The sequence below is a fragment of the Lissotriton vulgaris genome, chromosome 5, assembly GCF_964263255.1.
Source record: "Lissotriton vulgaris chromosome 5, aLisVul1.2, whole genome shotgun sequence".
Classification (NCBI taxonomy): Eukaryota; Metazoa; Chordata; class Amphibia; order Caudata; family Salamandridae; genus Lissotriton; species Lissotriton vulgaris.
The window spans coordinates 716,851,794-716,870,983 of record NC_141693.1 but is presented as its reverse complement, the minus strand read 5'-3'; positions in this window follow the sequence as shown (position 1 = coordinate 716,870,983).

Below are 19,190 nucleotides of genomic sequence, written 5' to 3'. Positions count from 1 at the left end.
TTCCGACCCGGAAGGGCCCAGGACCATTAAAAGTTTATTGCGAAGTAAAGTACAAATGCTGAAATACAATTAAAAATAGTCGTGTTAAATCTTTCTTGAAGTATAATAGGATAGATTAATGTAGTCATAGTAAATCCTTGTTCTAAACACCAAAAGGAGTCAATCAGTGCCTTTATATGTTGGCGCTCCTAAGTTAAGAAGATGCACACTGCACCGTGTGATTCTATAAGAGACATATTGCAAATGTTCCCATTAGCCAACAAGTAAACTTCCCTGCGTACGTATATAGGGATTAGCGAAAACGTGAGACGTTTAAAATTACCTCATCTGGTAATTTGCGCCCCTATCATCAATTAATTAAGAAGAGGTGCTATTCAAGTGAGATCTTTATATGAGTAAATTATTCTATTGAATTGGTACGTTCTATTACCTTGCAAGCGAGTGCGCTTGTACTGTGTCGCCCGGGGGAAGGATATTAGTGTCAGTCACTTTTTATCTGAAATAAAATATATCCAGATTGCATTGGTATGTAAGTACACTGACATAGAGCATGTATCACTATAAATTGCCAGCGGTATAAGTGAAGGCAGCCTACCTTTGCTTCTGGTATGTCGGAAAAGAAACGTGATATTCCGTAGCCTCGTCCGGACTTGGTGTCTGAAAGACAAGCAATCCGGACAGGCGGGTTTGAAATATCTATGCAGTAGCTGCTGAATCTAAAGACATCGAGCCCCCTGAAAAGATATCGCTATGTACTTTACCTCAAGGGCGTTGTGGATTCTTTCCTTCTTCTCCCGGGTCTCCGTTGTTCGAAGTGCGAACACGTGACCCGGAAGTGGATCTGTCTTAAGTAGTGTACGGCCCCCTTTGGTGACGTGAGCGTCTACCCGATTGAGAAGGTTTAAAGGGATAGAAGCCGTGAAAAGAAGCCTAGACAGGAAAGCGCCTCTTAAAAGTAGAGTTGACATTAGAATTCGTGATTGCCGCGTCGGAAAGGAACTGTATACGTATTTCTTTAAAGGGGCATATCTATTAACACCAATTTGATATAGTGGTACATGCACGCGATAGAGATAATCTTTCATGACAATCCGCGTTGTGCGGCGGGTGAGTATTATCGTGAGCATAGTGCAGTAGGTTCCATGCTCAGTGCTGTTTTAAATCTGTTCGTGAGCAAAGAGAATATCGCAATAGTCTCGCATATTCTCACAACGGTTGTGAGGAAACGTGAAAGATCTTTTCCCAACCTCTCTTACAATCTAATAACAACATTCAATAAATCAGATTATAAGGAAAAAAATCATTAATGAAGGATAGTCAGAATGCAAACAAGGGTTTGCACCGTGAGTGTCCTAATGGTAAGTCACATTCAATTGAAGCAGAATTAAGTACATTGTTAAAAAGGGCGAACTAGAAACCTAGTAGAAACCCTTATGACAAACAACAAATACAATAAGAGTCTAGTACAGTAGTATGTTTCATCACATCATTGCTTCATAATAGTCATCATAGTATATGGTGAGACAATTTTTCACTTGTTCTGCTCTTGTTCAGAAATTTAATCTCCTAGGAAAAATTGAAGCTCTGAATCAAAGTTGAGGCCACATGCAATGCTACAGGGTATCTTGATATAGATTACGTATTTAGTGAGACAGTTGATGTTGGCGTTTATAGAAAAACATTCACCTTTTGGGTTACAAAATTGTTTTGTCTTGTGTTTCGCCCACCTGCACATGGCACACAATCCACATTTGTAAAAACCTTTATTTTTTAAGGAAAGCCAATCTGTTGCCCGTAGACCGTGTGGTACAGTTGGACTCAATCTGTTTCTGAGGGTATTTCCTCTTCTGAAGCAGATCTGGGGCCTGTCTCACTAAATACGTAATCTATATCATAGAGTGTAAATGTGGTAAACAGTACGTGGGAAGCACCATACGTGCCCTCAAGGAAAGAATATCGGAACATATAAGGGCAATAATCAAACAGGATCCAAGATACCCTGTAGCATTGCATGTGGCAGGGTGCCAAAATTCTGAAAGCGAGAAAGTGGTCTCTTTTTTCGGTATCGATGTGGTAAATCTAGGAATTAGGGGAGGCAACAGAGAATTGAAGTTAAGACGCATGGAGGCAATGTGGATCATGAAAATGTACGCAGTCGAGCTAGGCCTCAACTTTGATTCAGAGCTTCAATTTTTCCTAGGAGATTAAATTTCTGAACAAGAGCAGAACAAGTGAAAAATTGTCTCACCATATACTATGATGACTATTATGAAGCAATGATGTGATGAAACATACTACTGTACTAGACTCTTATTGTATTTGTTGTTTGTCATAAGGGTTTCTACTAGGTTTCTAGTTCGCCCTTTTTAACAATGTACTTAATTCTGCTTCAATTGAATGTGACTTACCATTAGGACACTCACGGTGCAAACCCTTGTTTGCATTCTGACTATCCTTCATTAATGATTTTTTTCCTTATAATCTGATTTATTGAATGTTGTTATTAGATTGTAAGAGAGGTTGGGAAAAGATCGTTTCACGTTTCCTCACAACCGTTGTGAGAATATGCGAGACTATTGCGATATTCTCTTTGCTCACGAACAGATTTTAAAACAGCACTGAGCATGGAACCTACTGCACTATGCTCACGATAATACTCACCCGCCGCACAACGCGGATTGTCATGAAAGATTATCTCTATCGCGTGCATGTACCACTATATCAAATTGGTGTTAATAGATATGCCCCTTTAAAGAAATACGTATACAGTTCCTTTCCGACGCGGCAATCACGAATTCTAATGTCAACTCTACTTTTAAGAGGCGCTTTCCTGTCTAGGCTTCTTTTCACGGCTTCTATCCCTTTAAACCTTCTCAATCGGGTAGACGCTCACGTCACCAAAGGGGGCCGTACACTACTTAAGACAGATCCACTTCCGGGTCACGTGTTCGCACTTCGAACAACGGAGACCCGGGAGAAGAAGGAAAGAATCCACAACGCCCTTGAGGTAAAGTACATAGCGATATCTTTTCAGGGGGCTCGATGTCTTTAGATTCAGCAGCTACTGCATAGATATTTCAAACCCGCCTGTCCGGATTGCTTGTCTTTCAGACACCAAGTCCGGACGAGGCTACGGAATATCACGTTTCGTTTCCGACATACCAGAAGCAAAGGTAGGCTGCCTTCACTTATACCGCTGGCAATTTATAGTGATACATGCTCTATGTCAGTGTACTTACATACCAATGCAATCTGGATATATTTTATTTCAGATAAAAAGTGACTGACACTAATATCCTTCCCCCGGGCGACACAGTACAAGCGCACTCGCTTGCAAGGTAATAGAACGTACCAATTCAATAGAATAATTTACTCATATAAAGATCTCACTTGAATAGCACCTCTTCTTAATTAATTGATGATAGGGGCGCAAATTACCAGATGAGGTAATTTTAAACGTCTCACGTTTTCGCTAATCCCTATATACGTACGCAGGGAAGTTTACTTGTTGGCTAATGGGAACATTTGCAATATGTCTCTTATAGAATCACACGGTGCAGTGTGCATCTTCTTAACTTAGGAGCGCCAACATATAAAGGCACTGATTGACTCCTTTTGGTGTTTAGAACAAGGATTTACTATGACTACATTAATCTATCCTATTATACTTCAAGAAAGATTTAACACGACTATTTTTAATTGTATTTCAGCATTTGTACTTTACTTCGCAATAAACTTTTAATGGTCCTGGGCCCTTCCGGGTCGGAAATATCACCGGAATTGCGGTGAGCTTTCCTTTTTGCTCATTATTATCAGTTAACTATAAATCTCAACCCAAGTATTAATAGAACTGGCATATCCTATCAAGAGCAATAATCAATAAACTTTTTTATTTAGATACATTATCATTTACTTCTCTTCTTCTTCTTTTCCCTCCCTCGTCTTCCCTTCATTCTCCCACCATTTTTCTTTCTTTCTCTCGTCTACCATTCTCTCTTAATCACGACAGACCGTAAAGACTAAACACAACCATTGGAGGTATATGTTGGAATTTTTCTAATGTGTCACCGAGCACTTATAGGCACGCATGATCCCTCACACCGGCATAGAACTCAGCTTAACACGTCACCGTGCACTATTTGGATACAACAACTGCACGAGAATGCACTCCAGCAATTAGGGTGCCTAAGTGCACAACGGCTCACCTCAACTGCATGGTATATGCGAGCTATTTTAAGGCACCTCAGCACACCTATAGATATTTTCCCACAACCATCTCGAAGGGCATGTAATTATGCATGAGATCACCCAATGTAATGCTTGTCTCAAACGGCTGACCTGAAGTGTTACTCAAGGTCATACATCAAATGTATAAATCCCCAAATATAGCCCCTTGTTTTCTGTATCATTTCCAGCCCTGAAGAGTCGCGAAGACGCGATGAAACACGTGTCGGCTGGTTGTCCACATGCTGTGTTTGAATAAAACAAGGAGAACAAGACTTCTTTATTGACAAATATTTATTCATCTTCACAATTTGCAATCTATTGTTGTTTCTCTGTATCACATTGGACTATTGCGTATGAACATTGTTTCCAATTTTTACATTTCAAGTGTGTGCATAGGGTATGCTTTTTCTTGTAACTTTGGAGTAGTATAGCTTGCTTGCTTCTCCTCAGAGTGGTTATATGGTTGTCCACTCACCCAGTTGCACCATATTTTACTTAGCTCTATAGTGCTACCATACTGGCAGTGCGCCCATTCTCTGACACCCTAAAAACCATCCCTTCTTCAAGTCTATTGAGTCAGCATAGGGCTGCCGCCTAGCACTCCACTTACAATCTTACCTAGATTGTTTGTTTCTATCAGAATTGATCACTAGAATCAGCCCATATGGATCGGGGCAAAGCAGCAGAGGAACTCTTTGATAATCTAGCGAAAGGCATGTCCACCATAACTGCTACCACCAGTACAAATCCTCCACGTAAGGAAGGCCTGAGAGACAAATTTATTAAACTAGAACGTCTCAAAAAACAGGAGAATGCGAAATGGTGGGATGGCACTACTCTTAAACAATACCTACGACTTAAGAGAATACCCAGGGGCCTCAGAGGTCAAATCTTTCCCACTTATGATGACCTAGACGCAGACCTCTTGTCCAAGTGGGAGGATTCACTCACAGCTAATTCAATGACCCTTATTGACATATTAATAGAGAGTTCTGATCGCAAAGTACTTAAGCTACAAGCAGATATTGCTGTGGTTGAACAAGAAATTAAAGATCTGAATATTCCGGAAGCAACAATGAAGAACTATGATATCCTAGATGATATCCTTCTCAAGCAACAAAGTGATATCAAGAATAGGAAAGCGAGACAGATTAGACGAGACGAAAACGATTACCAGCAAGGCAGGGTATTCACCTACGCCAGCAAATATGATCCACTCATTCCCAATAATAAGACTAGAAATACCAACAACCAACCTACAACAGGAGCTAGTTCGATCTCGTCCAGCAATGCTTCTATCAGCAGTGCGGGACTTAGTAGTGGGGAACCAGAAACCTCTGCCACGGGCAGTGTGGCGACTTTTTCCCAAGAGGTTCAGAGAATCAGGAGAGGCAACAGGTTCCCAGTCCAGAGAGATCCACCCGATCCAAAACCCGTAGGGGCAGGAGATCAAAGAACAGAGTACAGAAGCAAGCTCAGATCAGGCATGAACAGGAACTAAACCCGATTGATCAGACAGAAGTCCAGGTAATTAACCTTTCCTCACATGAACTCAATCCAGATATGATTTCACTGTTGAGCAAAGGTCTGAGCTTCAATCCTTTTGCCACAGGTGACCTTTGTAGACTTAAAATAGATCTCTTTAAGTTTATTAGAAATTTGAAGCTGAAAAAACATTTTTCTGACAAAACTACCACTGATGTAGGTAGAAAGAATATTCCTGTCTTTTCCAATACAGATGATTTTCTATCAATAAAAGATGTACAAGCTACGCATTTACTCTTGTCTATTACTGATATGGAGGATTCACCATATGACATGGACAGACTGTTAATGGAACTTGACATAGACCCAGACTACAGTGTCTCTAGTGGTTTAAAAAGCAAATCCAGATGGATACCAACACTATCGGGAGGAAATGCAATAGATCAATTTCACAAGAGAGTACTAGAAGACATTGACAGAACTAATACCAACTATGCTGTAAAATCTTTCAAATATCTTGACAACCTGACAATAGGAGAACGAGCAGCCTTAACTTCTCTCAGTAACAACACACACATTGTTATCAGAGAGGCCGATAAAGGCGGCAATGTAGTGGTGATGGATAAAACAGATTACGAAGGGGAAATTCATAGTCAATTGGCAGACGCTACTTGTTATGAACCAATACCCTTCAATCCAATAGGTCCTTTGACAACTAAGATCAACGATAAACTTTTGGTGTGGAAACAGTCAGGTCTATTGAATGACCAAGAATACTTATATCTTAAAGTCTTTCGACCCACATACCCGTGGCTCTACACACTCCCCAAGGTACACAAGAACCAGCCCTTCCCTCCAGGTAGACCTATAGTCTCGGGCATAGGGGGTCCCACCGAAAGGATGGCGGAATACATAGATCTCTTTCTGGGTCCTCTGGTACATAATCTTCCTTCGTATATTCAAGACTCCAGACACATTTTGAGTATTCTTTCTGATATTCATTGGCAACCAGACACATTTCTTGTCACTATGGACGTTGTGTCCTTATATACTAGTATTAATATCGATTTGGGACTACTTGCTATGAATAAATGTTTGGGCAACAGACCAGCCTCACTGTATCAACATACTGCAATGCTATCAGAGATGATGGAACTGGTGCTAAATAATAACTTTTTCGTTTTTGACAAAAAATGGTATCGCCAAAAGAAGGGAGTGGCGATGGGATCGAAATTTTCTCCATCGTTTGCAAATCTTTTCATGGGCAACTTAGAATCTGATCTCATCTGGGGGGATAAGGGCTCCCAATACATTGACTTTATAATCTTCTGGGGTCGCTACATAGACGACTGCTTTCTCCTATGGTCAGGCTCAGAGGAATTACTCATGGATTTCTTTAACTATTTAAACAACAACACATGGGAAATTAAATTTACCATGACACATAGTAAAACCAGAATCGAATTTCTAGATATAGAACTATATGTGGCGGATAACACCCTACATAGTAAGCTCTTTAGAAAATCCACTTCATGTAACTCTATATTGCATGCGAACAGTTCCCATCCGCCACACCAGGTGAAGTCTATACCATATGGTGAATTTTTAAGGGCCAGAAGGCTCTGTAGTGAAGAATCACAATATATAGACTGTGTACATGACATGAGAAACAGGTTCTCCAAAAGAGGTTACGCTAGTAATGTAATTAAACAAGCAGAGAGGAGAATTAACAAAATTGTAAGAACTGACATTTTGCAACCAAAAAAACAAGCTTTGTCCACAAACAACACAATAAGGTTGATTACGGAATTTAATTCTCTTCACCACACCCTAAGAAAAAGCATGATTAAACATTGGAGAATTCTGAAAAATGAAAAATCCCTAATTCCATTTATCACGGACAGGCCCCAGATCTGCTTCAGAAGAGGAAATACCCTCAGAAACAGATTGAGTCCAACTGTACCACACGGTCTACGGGCAACAGATTGGCTTTCCTTAAAAAATAAAGGTTTTTACAAATGTGGATTGTGTGCCATGTGCAGGTGGGCGAAACACAAGACAAAACAATTTTGTAACCCAAAAGGTGAATGTTTTTCTATAAACGCCAACATCAACTGTCTCACTAAATACGTAATCTATATCATAGAGTGTAAATGTGGTAAACAGTACGTGGGAAGCACCATACGTGCCCTCAAGGAAAGAATATCGGAACATATAAGGGCAATAATCAAACAGGATCCAAGATACCCTGTAGCATTGCATGTGGCAGGGTGCCAAAATTCTGAAAGCGAGAAAGTGGTCTCTTTTTTCGGTATCGATGTGGTAAATCTAGGAATTAGGGGAGGCAACAGAGAATTGAAGTTAAGACGCATGGAGGCAATGTGGATCATGAAAATGTACGCAGTCGAGCTAGGCCTCAACTTTGATTCAGAGCTTCAATTTTTCCTAGGAGATTAAATTTCTGAACAAGAGCAGAACAAGTGAAAAATTATCTCACCATATACTATGATGACTATTATGAAGCAATGATGTGATGAAACATACTACTGTACTAGACTCTTATTGTATTTGTTGTTTGTCATAAGGGTTTCTACTAGGTTTCTAGTTCGCCCTTTTTAACAATGTACTTAATTCTGCTTCAATTGAATGTGACTTACCATTAGGACACTCACGGTGCAAACCCTTGTTTGCATTCTGACTATCCTTCATTAATGATTTTTTTCCTTATAATCTGATTTATTGAATGTTGTTATTAGATTGTAAGAGAGGTTGGGAAAAGATCGTTTCACGTTTCCTCACAACCGTTGTGAGAATATGCGAGACTATTGCGATATTCTCTTTGCTCACGAACAGATTTTAAAACAGCACTGAGCATGGAACCTACTGCACTATGCTCACGATAATACTCACCCGCCGCACAACGCGGATTGTCATGAAAGATTATCTCTATCGCGTGCATGTACCACTATATCAAATTGGTGTTAATAGATATGCCCCTTTAAAGAAATACGTATACAGTTCCTTTCCGACGCGGCAATCACGAATTCTAATGTCAACTCTACTTTTAAGAGGCGCTTTCCTGTCTAGGCTTCTTTTCACGGCTTCTATCCCTTTAAACCTTCTCAATCGGGTAGACGCTCACGTCACCAAAGGGGGCCGTACACTCCTTAAGACAGATCCACTTCCGGGTCACGTGTTCGCACTTCGAACAACGGAGACCCGGGAGAAGAAGGAAAGAATCCACAACGCCCTTGAGGTAAAGTACATAGCGATATCTTTTCAGGGGGCTCGATGTCTTTAGATTCAGCAGCTACTGCATAGATATTTCAAACCCGCCTGTCCGGATTGCTTGTCTTTCAGACACCAAGTCCGGACGAGGCTACGGAATATCACGTTTCGTTTCCGACATACCAGAAGCAAAGGTAGGCTGCCTTCACTTATACCGCTGGCAATTTATAGTGATACATGCTCTATGTCAGTGTACTTACATACCAATGCAATCTGGATATATTTTATTTCAGATAAAAAGTGACTGACACTAATATCCTTCCCCCGGGCGACACAGTACAAGCGCACTCGCTTGCAAGGTAATAGAACGTACCAATTCAATAGAATAATTTACTCATATAAAGATCTCACTTGAATAGCACCTCTTCTTAATTAATTGATGATAGGGGCGCAAATTACCAGATGAGGTAATTTTAAACGTCTCACGTTTTCGCTAATCCCTATATACGTACGCAGGGAAGTTTACTTGTTGGCTAATGGGAACATTTGCAATATGTCTCTTATAGAATCACACGGTGCAGTGTGCATCTTCTTAACTTAGGAGCGCCAACATATAAAGGCACTGATTGACTCCTTTTGGTGTTTAGAACAAGGATTTACTATGACTACATTAATCTATCCTATTATACTTCAAGAAAGATTTAACACGACTATTTTTAATTGTATTTCAGCATTTGTACTTTACTTCGCAATAAACTTTTAATGGTCCTGGGCCCTTCCGGGTCGGAAATATCACCGGAATTGCGGTGAGCTTTCCTTTTTGCTCATTATTATCAGTTAACTATAAATCTCAACCCAAGTATTAATAGAACTGGCATATCCTATCAAGAGCAATAATCAATAAACTTTTTTATTTAGATACATTATCATTTACTTCTCTTCTTCTTCTTTTCCCTCCCTCGTCTTCCCTTCATTCTCCCACCATTTTTCTTTCTTTCTCTCGTCTACCATTCTCTCTTAATCACGACAGACCGTAAAGACTAAACACAACCATTGGAGGTATGTGTTGGAATTTTTCTAATGTGTCACCGAGCACTTATAGGCACGCATGATCCCTCACACCGGCATAGAACTCAGCTTAACACGTCACCGTGCACTATTTGGATACAACAACTGCACGAGAATGCACTCCAGCAATTAGGGTGCCTAAGTGCACAACGGCTCACCTCAACTGCATGGTATATGCGAGCTATTTTAAGGCACCTCAGCACACCTATAGATATTTTCCCACAACCATCTCGAAGGGCATGTAATTATGCATGAGATCACCCAATGTAATGCTTGTCTCAAACGGCTGACCTGAAGTGTTACTCAAGGTCATACATCAAATGTATAAATCCCCAAATATAGCCCCTTGTTTTCTGTATCATTTCCAGCCCTGAAGAGTCGCGAAGACGCGATGAAACACGTGTCGGCTGGTTGTCCACATGCTGTGTTTGAATAAAACAAGGAGAACAAGACTTCTTTATTGACAAATATTTATTCATCTTCACAATTTGCAATCTATTGTTGTTTCTCTGTATCACATTGGACTATTGCGTATGAACATTGTTTCCAATTTTTACATTTCAAGTGTGTGCATAGGGTATGCTTTTTCATGTTTTGCTATCCGCAAGATGTTCTTTTGATCCACACCTGAAACAGCTTAATTGCTTACTTCCTGTTTTCCTCTCACTGCAACTTTTCTCACCTTTCAAGCAGTCCCCTTTCTTTTTTTCCTGCATGTAAAATACATTTGTATTACCACTAGCATTAGATAACACTTTAGTAGATACTAATGATCTTTCTATCCCTCTAGTAATAACAACTTCTTGCAAGGTTGGTTTTTTACATGCCAATAGCCTTTCTTGCACCTTTTTTGAATAGCAATAGAAAACAATTTGGTCTCTAATGTAAATGTCAGTCATGTCTTCAAATTCGCATTCCATAGCTAAAATCCTTAAACATGCAATGTACTTGTCTATCGTTTCTCCTTCTTGTTGCTTCCTCTTAGCGAACTCATGCCTACCAACCATTACATTGTTTTCCTCATCAAATTGTCTTTCTAGCCGTTTCACAGCTTCCTCATATTCATTTAATGGTATAAATGTGCCTGGAGGGCTTTCATATTCAGGTAGGCTATCGAATACATCCTGTCCGGCTTTCCCTAGTAAGCCAAATAATATAGAACACTTCCTCTCAGCAACATAGGCCTTGCCATCGATGGATACTATATAGTTCTCAAATGCTCTTATCCATTTCCTCCACCTCATAGTTGGCTTTCCTGGCTCATCAAGAAAGCGTGGAGGTGCACATATGTTGTTACTTTGAGCCATATTATTTTCTTATATCGTGGATATTTATTTCAGTTTAGCTTGTTATATTTTATGTTATACTCCATACATGTATGTTGTTTAAAGTCTCTTTTTTTTTTTTTTAATTATCCTTACTTTGTTGTTTATAACAGCACTTATTTACTTTGTTTTGACTTATACTTTTTCCAACACTTACCAAATGAATCTATTTATTTTCAAAATTACACTTGTTAATAGCTCTGTTTTACACTTCAATTTTGGCTTTGCAGCCTCTTTGCCTTGCTTTGTTCCTCGTTACCGCTGTTGTATTCATGGGATTGATTACAAGTGCCTCGGTAACTCTGAGGAGATTTTTTTTTTTCAAAATGGCCGCTCGATGGTCACATGTTGTGACGTTTGACCGGCTTATCCAATCCGTTTCTACGCTCGTTTGCTCCTCCCAGCATGCCTCACGCGACACGTCTGAGAGGATTTCTTATCAACGCCGGCAATTTCCCTCAGAGACTTGACTGAAAAATACAGAGACGGCTTCCCGATAAAGTTAAGCTTTCCTCCTTATTTTAACTTGAGCCGTTTGAGATTACTGGTTTAGTTCATCAAATTAACTCCTTTCGGCAGCGCGATTATTCCACGTACTTCTGTAATTTGTCTGAAGTTGCGCGCTTACCCCGAATTCTAATGCGCAAAAGCAGAAACTCCTCTAAGATTCATCATTGCGTTGCGTTACTTTCCTTTGCAATCCGCTATGATTACTTTAGCGCACTTGCTTCTGTTCTCTACTTTTCCTCATTGACTTCCCTTAACTGCTAATATACCAGTAAGTCCGCCGCCGATCGTAATTCAAAGGCGCGGTATGGTATGCAGATTAAACTTCACCCGTAGGCCTTTGATCTCCACGTCCTCGTCGCCAATTGTAGAGGGGGCCAATAAAAACACCGCAAGGGGATGATTTAAACTGTGTTTATTGGGTATAAAGGCCCACGGGGAGCCAGGGGAAAAGCATGCAGCAAGAAGCCGTAACAGCTGTCATATGGCAAGTGACAGCTGTGACGTCATATATATAGCCCTAATAGCATTGGCTGAAACTCGGTGACGTACTGGCATGGAAATAAACAACAGATACATAAAGTACACAAATACATGTTCAACAAAGTCACGGCTTCAGCGTGGAGTCAAGATCACGGGGGAACAAGCGTGGCAGTGCTTGCGAGGCCATAGCAATGTGAGGAATTCGCTGCACTGTTGTGTACACTATTCAGGTTCTATAGGAAATATATCCATGCTGGCATTGCGGCCGTTACAGGCACTATTAGTGATTCTGTGAGTGGGTGGAGCCTGCTGCTCTACCGGTGGACTACAAGCTTAAAGAAAAGGTTAAAGAGCTATAATCTGGTAAATTGGGTTATTACAAGTGGAGGCAGTACTCGTCACTCTTATTAGCAAGTGGAATTAATTACAAGGAAAAAACAGGGGGTGGCAGGTGGTTGATTAAGCCGCCCGCCTGGAATTATTCAGAGCAATGCATATAGAGCCAGAGGGTGACAGTGCATGTAGCTGTTAAATCAAGCCAGGGACAACGAGGCTGGCTACGGATGTCTATTTTACAACTACCAATGGTGTGATCCATACTGGTGTCACGTGGACATGTGTAGTTCCCAAAGTCTCTCTGAATCAGTACATATTTGCTAAGGCAGCCCAGGGAATGTTATCATTTAGGCCGCCAGTATCGGTCGCCAGGCGGCGCACCCACCTCTGCTCGATTCTGAAGAGGCCTGGTGTGTAATGTTAGGATGTGACTCACGGACCGTCCATTTCAGACTGTCTGCATTGTAGTTCAGCTCCTTACAGTGGCTGTACAGCTTAGTGGTAGTCTTCATGCATCTCACGTTACTCTTGTGTTCTGTGATTCGTAGCTTGATCTGTCTCATCATCATCCCTACGTATTTCTTGTTGCAGGGACATGTGAGGAGGTATCTGCATCTGGAGGTGTTGCAATTAGTGTGTCGCTTGAGTCGCCATGTGAAGGTCTCCGATAGTCTGATCTCCTTGCAAACACTCGTCTGATTACAGACCGAGCATCCCCTGCATGGGTAATGACCAGTAACATGGGGCAAGTCCCAGAGAGTCCTTTGGGCGCCTGGTTCCTTCCTTCTGGGTCTGGTGTGTACCAAAGTGTCCTTCAGGTTGGGTGTACGTTTAAATGCAAACCTAGGTTGTGGGAGAGCTAGATCCCAATGTTTGTTGATTGTCTTCTTAATAAACAAAGAGTTTTTGATGAAAGAGGTGACACAGGTGAGTAAGTCAGTGGGTTCCTTTTCTGTGGCTTGAAGTAAAACCTCTCTTGGGTTATTCATCGCCCTTTTGTACGAGTACCGGATCTGTTGAGGAGGCTATCCTCCTTCCCGTAGATTGTGCTGAAGATGTTGTGCCTCTGCTTTGTAATCGGACATGGTGGTACAATTTCTCCTAATGCAGAGAAACTGTCCGAAAGGGAGGTTGTCCCTGAGTGACTTCGGGTGGTGGCTGTCGTATAGGAGTAGACTGTTTCTATCTGTCGCCTTCCTATATAGATTGGTGCTCAGACCTGTGTCTGTGAGCCAAATCCTTAAGTCCAGGAAAGGGATGTTAGAGTCTGATATTGTGTGGGTAAATTTCAAGAATGTATTCTGCGTATTAACCCAGTTGCAGAAAGACTCACAGGTGGTTAAGTCGCCTTTTCATAGTATGAGGATATTGTCTATGTATCTCCTCCATAATGTCAGGTTGTCTCTGTAGGGGTTACTGGGATTCATAATGACGTTTTCCTCGAAGGTAGCCATGTGGAGGCAGGCCACACTAGAGGCAAAGGTACTCCCCAGGGAAGTACCTTGGGTTTGGTGGAACAATTGTGTATCGTATTCAAAGAAATTTTCAATTAGAGCTAGGGTGGCACAGCTCATAATAAAAGGGATACAGCAGATGTTACCACCAAGGGTCCACTTGTAAGGAAAAAGGCCTCTTGCAGCTTTGTTGAGGTCCCTGTAGCCTCACAGGCAGTCAGCCAACTGACCCTGACCCTAAGAGTCTGCTTCTTAGTCTTGGGTACAAGTGGGAACAGGTCCAGCCCTTCAGGTTGCCACACATGTCACAGACAGCATGCGTCTTGCTCTTGTGTTCCGTACTTCCTGATGTGCTCTGATGACCTGGTGGTGAGGTGCCTCGTATGTAGAAATCGCTAACCAGTGGTTAGAGAAGACCTGTTTGCATTAATGCAAATTATATACAGTGCAATACTTGTAGTATAATCCAGCGTGGCAGAACCTGTATGCCCCTGGAGGTGGTTGGTGGCCCAGACATGGGTGTGTCTACGGAAAAGAACAATCTTCTTCTCCTCTAACTACTCAACCACACCAAAATGATTTTGCACAAGGTTCCTCCTTCCGCTGCACTGATGTCACAATGCCTGTAGCTGGCCCTGTAATCAAAGAACCCCTCTTCCACAAGAATACATTTTGATTTAATTGTGAAATGGATCAGTTTCTCCCTGTTCCCTTTCAAATTAAGTTTCTGAACCCTCATTTGCCCTTCTGGAGAGAAGTGAGTCACATTTCTCACACCAAGGTCTTTCAGTCATAAGGCCCGAGCTTTCATTTTTGCTCTTGGAGCAATTTTCACACCTCATCAAGGGGAATGTACTGACACAGCAGCTGATGGCAGGCTAATGCTCATTAGCCTGCTGGAGTTTCAGGCAGGAAAAGTATAACTTTAATTACTTTTCCCGTATAATTATCAAAAATCCAGCTTTACGATTGAAGTGGATTTTTACTACATATTAAAAACAGTGGTTGAGTGTTACGCCTGACCACTTTTGGTGTAGTATTCCCTTACGGCTTTTGCCTTCACTACTGTTTTCGCTGAACCCGTTTTGTTGGCATTAGGACTCTATGCACTTTACCACTTCTACCCAGTTGTAAAATGCTTATACTCTCTCCCTTAAACCTGATAAAACTGTCCTTCCCTTGATTGGCATCTTTCAATTTACTTCCAAAACCCTAGTGTATTGCACTAGCGGCATCCCAGACCTATAAATTAAATGCCACTAGTGAGCTGCAGCACTCTTTGAGCCACCCACTAAAGTAGCTCCTTAAAACATGTCACTGGCCTGCTACTGTAGCCTATAGTGGAGTTTTCAACTGCCATTTAGACTTGACAAAATAAACCTTTTAGCAGGCCTAAACCTTTCTTTTTAAGTTATAAGTTACCCCTAAGGTAGGTCCTAAAGGCTCATAGGGAAGGATGCATGGTATGTCCTGGCTGTGAAAAACTCCCAAAGCCGTTTTTTATTGTAGCAAGCCTAACTCTCCCATAGACTAACACTGGGTTACATTATTACACATAATGGGCGATGACATAAGTTTCAGAGCAGATGGGATAATACTTCTTCCACTCATTCAAATTGTAATTTAAAATCCTCTTTAATGGCAAAGTTGGATTTTAAATGACTATTCTGAAAATGCCACTTTTTGAAAGTTCAAAAAATGGTGAATGCACTCCTTCCTGTATTTTATTTTTATGATATAGCTGTGACTGCAAAAAAGAATGCGTGCAAGCAGCGCTGTGATACGTCCCCTCACAGCATATTAAAGATAGTGAAAAAAAAGTGACGCTGGTTGCGCCCCTGGCTGTTGCACTGCTATAGAGGAACCAAGTCTTCAATATTCCAAATTTAAACCAGGTAATCAATAGTAAACCAATCAGTTTTCATCCATTATACTCATCATCATCTTAATACATGTGTGGAGTCAATCCGGAGACAGTTGAAATTCACATGATGTTTTATTGTTGCATTTTCAAACGTTTTCTGTAGCTAATCCAAGCTTTTACATAAACGTGTGCTATTATGCCAACATTCCATGTGACCCAATGCATTTCGAACCGGTCAGGTTGTTCGTCAGGGGTTGCAGTGAAAAAATTAAAAGCATACACCTTAGCCATCTACTCCAGCGTGACAAACCTAATAATTGCATAAACAAAAATTATCATCACAAAAACCCATTCTTTGCCACCCTCACAATATCCCAAAATGGTGTGCAAACAGAATCGCTACAAAATCTCCTCTTGTGAATACAACTAATAAAATCTACCTCAAGACATTAGGTGTGCCCTCCACTAAACCCCTCCTATACTTTCACATAACGTGCAAAAAATAACTAAAAACTAACTCCCACATTCGGTAAAGCAAAATAACCCAATTTACCTAGTACAAACCAAACCTGGCATTCTGATCTCTGTGCCATCCTTCGTTCTCGACAGGATCAATCTCCTTACTTGTTCGTACCTATGTTGCTCTTGTAACCGCTCGCACAGGTGAACGCAATCAAACCACGTGACTCACCCATCCCGCTCAGGACATACTTCTTACTACTTCAGGTCCCATAGTGCATTGCCCCGCGTTACCTCCCCAGAACGAAAACCTGTACTTGGTGACCAATTAATGAAACCTCATCTTGCTACAGTGCATAAAACCGTGAGGAAGAACAAAATATGACCTCATAATTAATTACCTAAAGATGACATATAAACATAAACATAACTAAAACAGTCCTTAAATAGTGTACAGGAGTAGAATGATTAAATTCAATGTGTCTCCAGAGTGACGTTAACTTCACTTTTAAATCTTTTATTTTTCTTCTTTAACCAATGGTGTGCAAACACGTTTGGGACGACTATAAATTTGCGTAGCAAAGTTAAAAAAAATGGTGAATGCACTCCTTCCCGTATTTTATTTTTATGACTAGCAGCCCGTCCCGACCTTGTCCGGGACCAATGAGGCTTCAGGGCTCCTGCCCGCCCCTACATTGTCCGTGGGTCCCCCGGAGTAGCAGCCCGTCCCGACCTTGGCTTCAGGGCCCCGCCCGCCCTGACATTGTCCGTGGGTCCCCCGGAGCCTTACCTCATCCGCCGCACCTCCCCCCGCTCCCGAGTTCACCGGTCCGCCGCTCCTCCCAGCCTGTCCGCCGCTCCTCCCCGCCTGTCCACCGCTCCTCCCCGCGCTCATGTCCGCCGCTCCTCCTCGCGCTCCTGGACGGCGCTCCTCCCCGCGCTCCTGATGTCAGCACGCACGTCGCAGCCGGCGCTACTTCCATGGGACTACTTTTTTTTTTTCTCGGAAATCTTTTAAATAACTTATATTTTTTTACTTTATATAGCCTATGTCCATCTGCACACCCTGACAATTACAATGATGTATCGGGTGTGTGGATTGGCGCTGTGGTTCCCGAGTTTACCCGCCTCAAAGGTTCAAAGTTCTTCCTTTATAATAGTAGTATAGATATCGCTGTGACTGCAAAAAAGAATGTGTGCAAACAGCGCTGTGATACATCCCCATATACGTGTGTTATCCAATGATAACTTGGAAGACTTTGTTCCTCTATAGCAGTGCAACAGCCAGGTTCGCAACCAGTGTCACTTTTTTTCACTAACTTTTAGAAAGTTGGCATTTTCCTACCTAAACCAAATGTGCACGTCTGTCAGTGTCCAGGGTTGCATGCCTGGTAAAGTTTCTCCTGTGATGTGGTGAATATTCTTTGCAGATTAACCGTAACCGTATTGAGTGTGGGTAAGAGTGAGCAGGATGATCTTGGGGTGGTACTAAGTCCTTTCTGAGCTTCAGAAGTTAGCCTGAGGGCTGTGTCAACCTCTTCCTGACTTCTCAAGCTGCTTTGCCTGTCACTGGCAAATTCAGCTCACACCTGGGCCTGCCTGCCCTTCGTCTCCCTAGACAGATGGGAGCCAAACCCAGGGAAGAGGGAAGAAATTACCAGTTATGGGTTAGAAAAAGAGTGTCCCCCACACACATGCTGCCACAGGGTATTCAAGGGGCACCCTCGTAACCTCTCATAAGAACACTCCTGGGCCTGTGAAGATTCATAAGGAGGAATGCCCTGTTGTCTGAAGAAGGAAAACTTGACCTGCTTGCCTTGAATCCAGGATTTTAGAAGTGACTCAGATGGTCAGTTGGTTTGAGCTACAGGGACGCAAAGCTTCTGGACACCTTTCCTACAACTGACCAGCATTAACTGGACCTGCCTGGACCTTGCTGTTGGCCCAAGCTAGAGTGAGGCCTGCCCCCCAGGAGATGCCCCAAAAGGTCCTGAATCATAGGCTGGTGTTTGTGTTCTTCTCCAAACTACCAGGAGCTGGACACCAGGTAAAAATACAGTGGTGGTTCTGGGCAGTCTCCTCACGAACGCGAGGCTGACTCTGGACTTATTTCTGCCTGCTAACGCGACCTCCCTGGTTACAGACTTCACACTTCATCCACATAGTGCTCTTCACAAAAACAACCCTTCGATTCTCGCCAGTGCAAAACTCAGGTTGGCGACCAGCTGTTCAATCTCGCAACAAGCTCTTCTCCCTCAATCTCCCACAGGCACTCCGCACCAACAACAATGTCCTTGTGGTCCCCTACTTCCCCCTCTCCCCCAGCGCAAAGCTGCAACTTAGGCTCCTCGTGCGGAACTAGACTAACTAGAAAGTGAACTTTCCTCCTGAAGAAACCTGGTCCCGCATCCAACCTTTGCTCCATTGCGGTCATCCTGAACTTTTAGGTTGGACTTGACCCTGCACATCCAGATGTTTGCAATTGGTGCTTTGTCATTTTTGTGTTATTTAATTTATTCAAATATACTCTCTAAATTGGTTTGGGATTTTTCATGTGTGGTGTTCTCACTTAATTACTATTTCAATGCTGCATAAATACTTGAAATATTGCCTCTAAGCCTGACTGCTTTGTGTCAAGCTACCAGAGTGTTAATATTTAGTGACTTCTGTGATTAACCCCAAAAGGATTGTATTTAATATTTTAGTAGGACATTTCACCCCTATAAATATCTCAATTTCTTACATTGAGTGAAC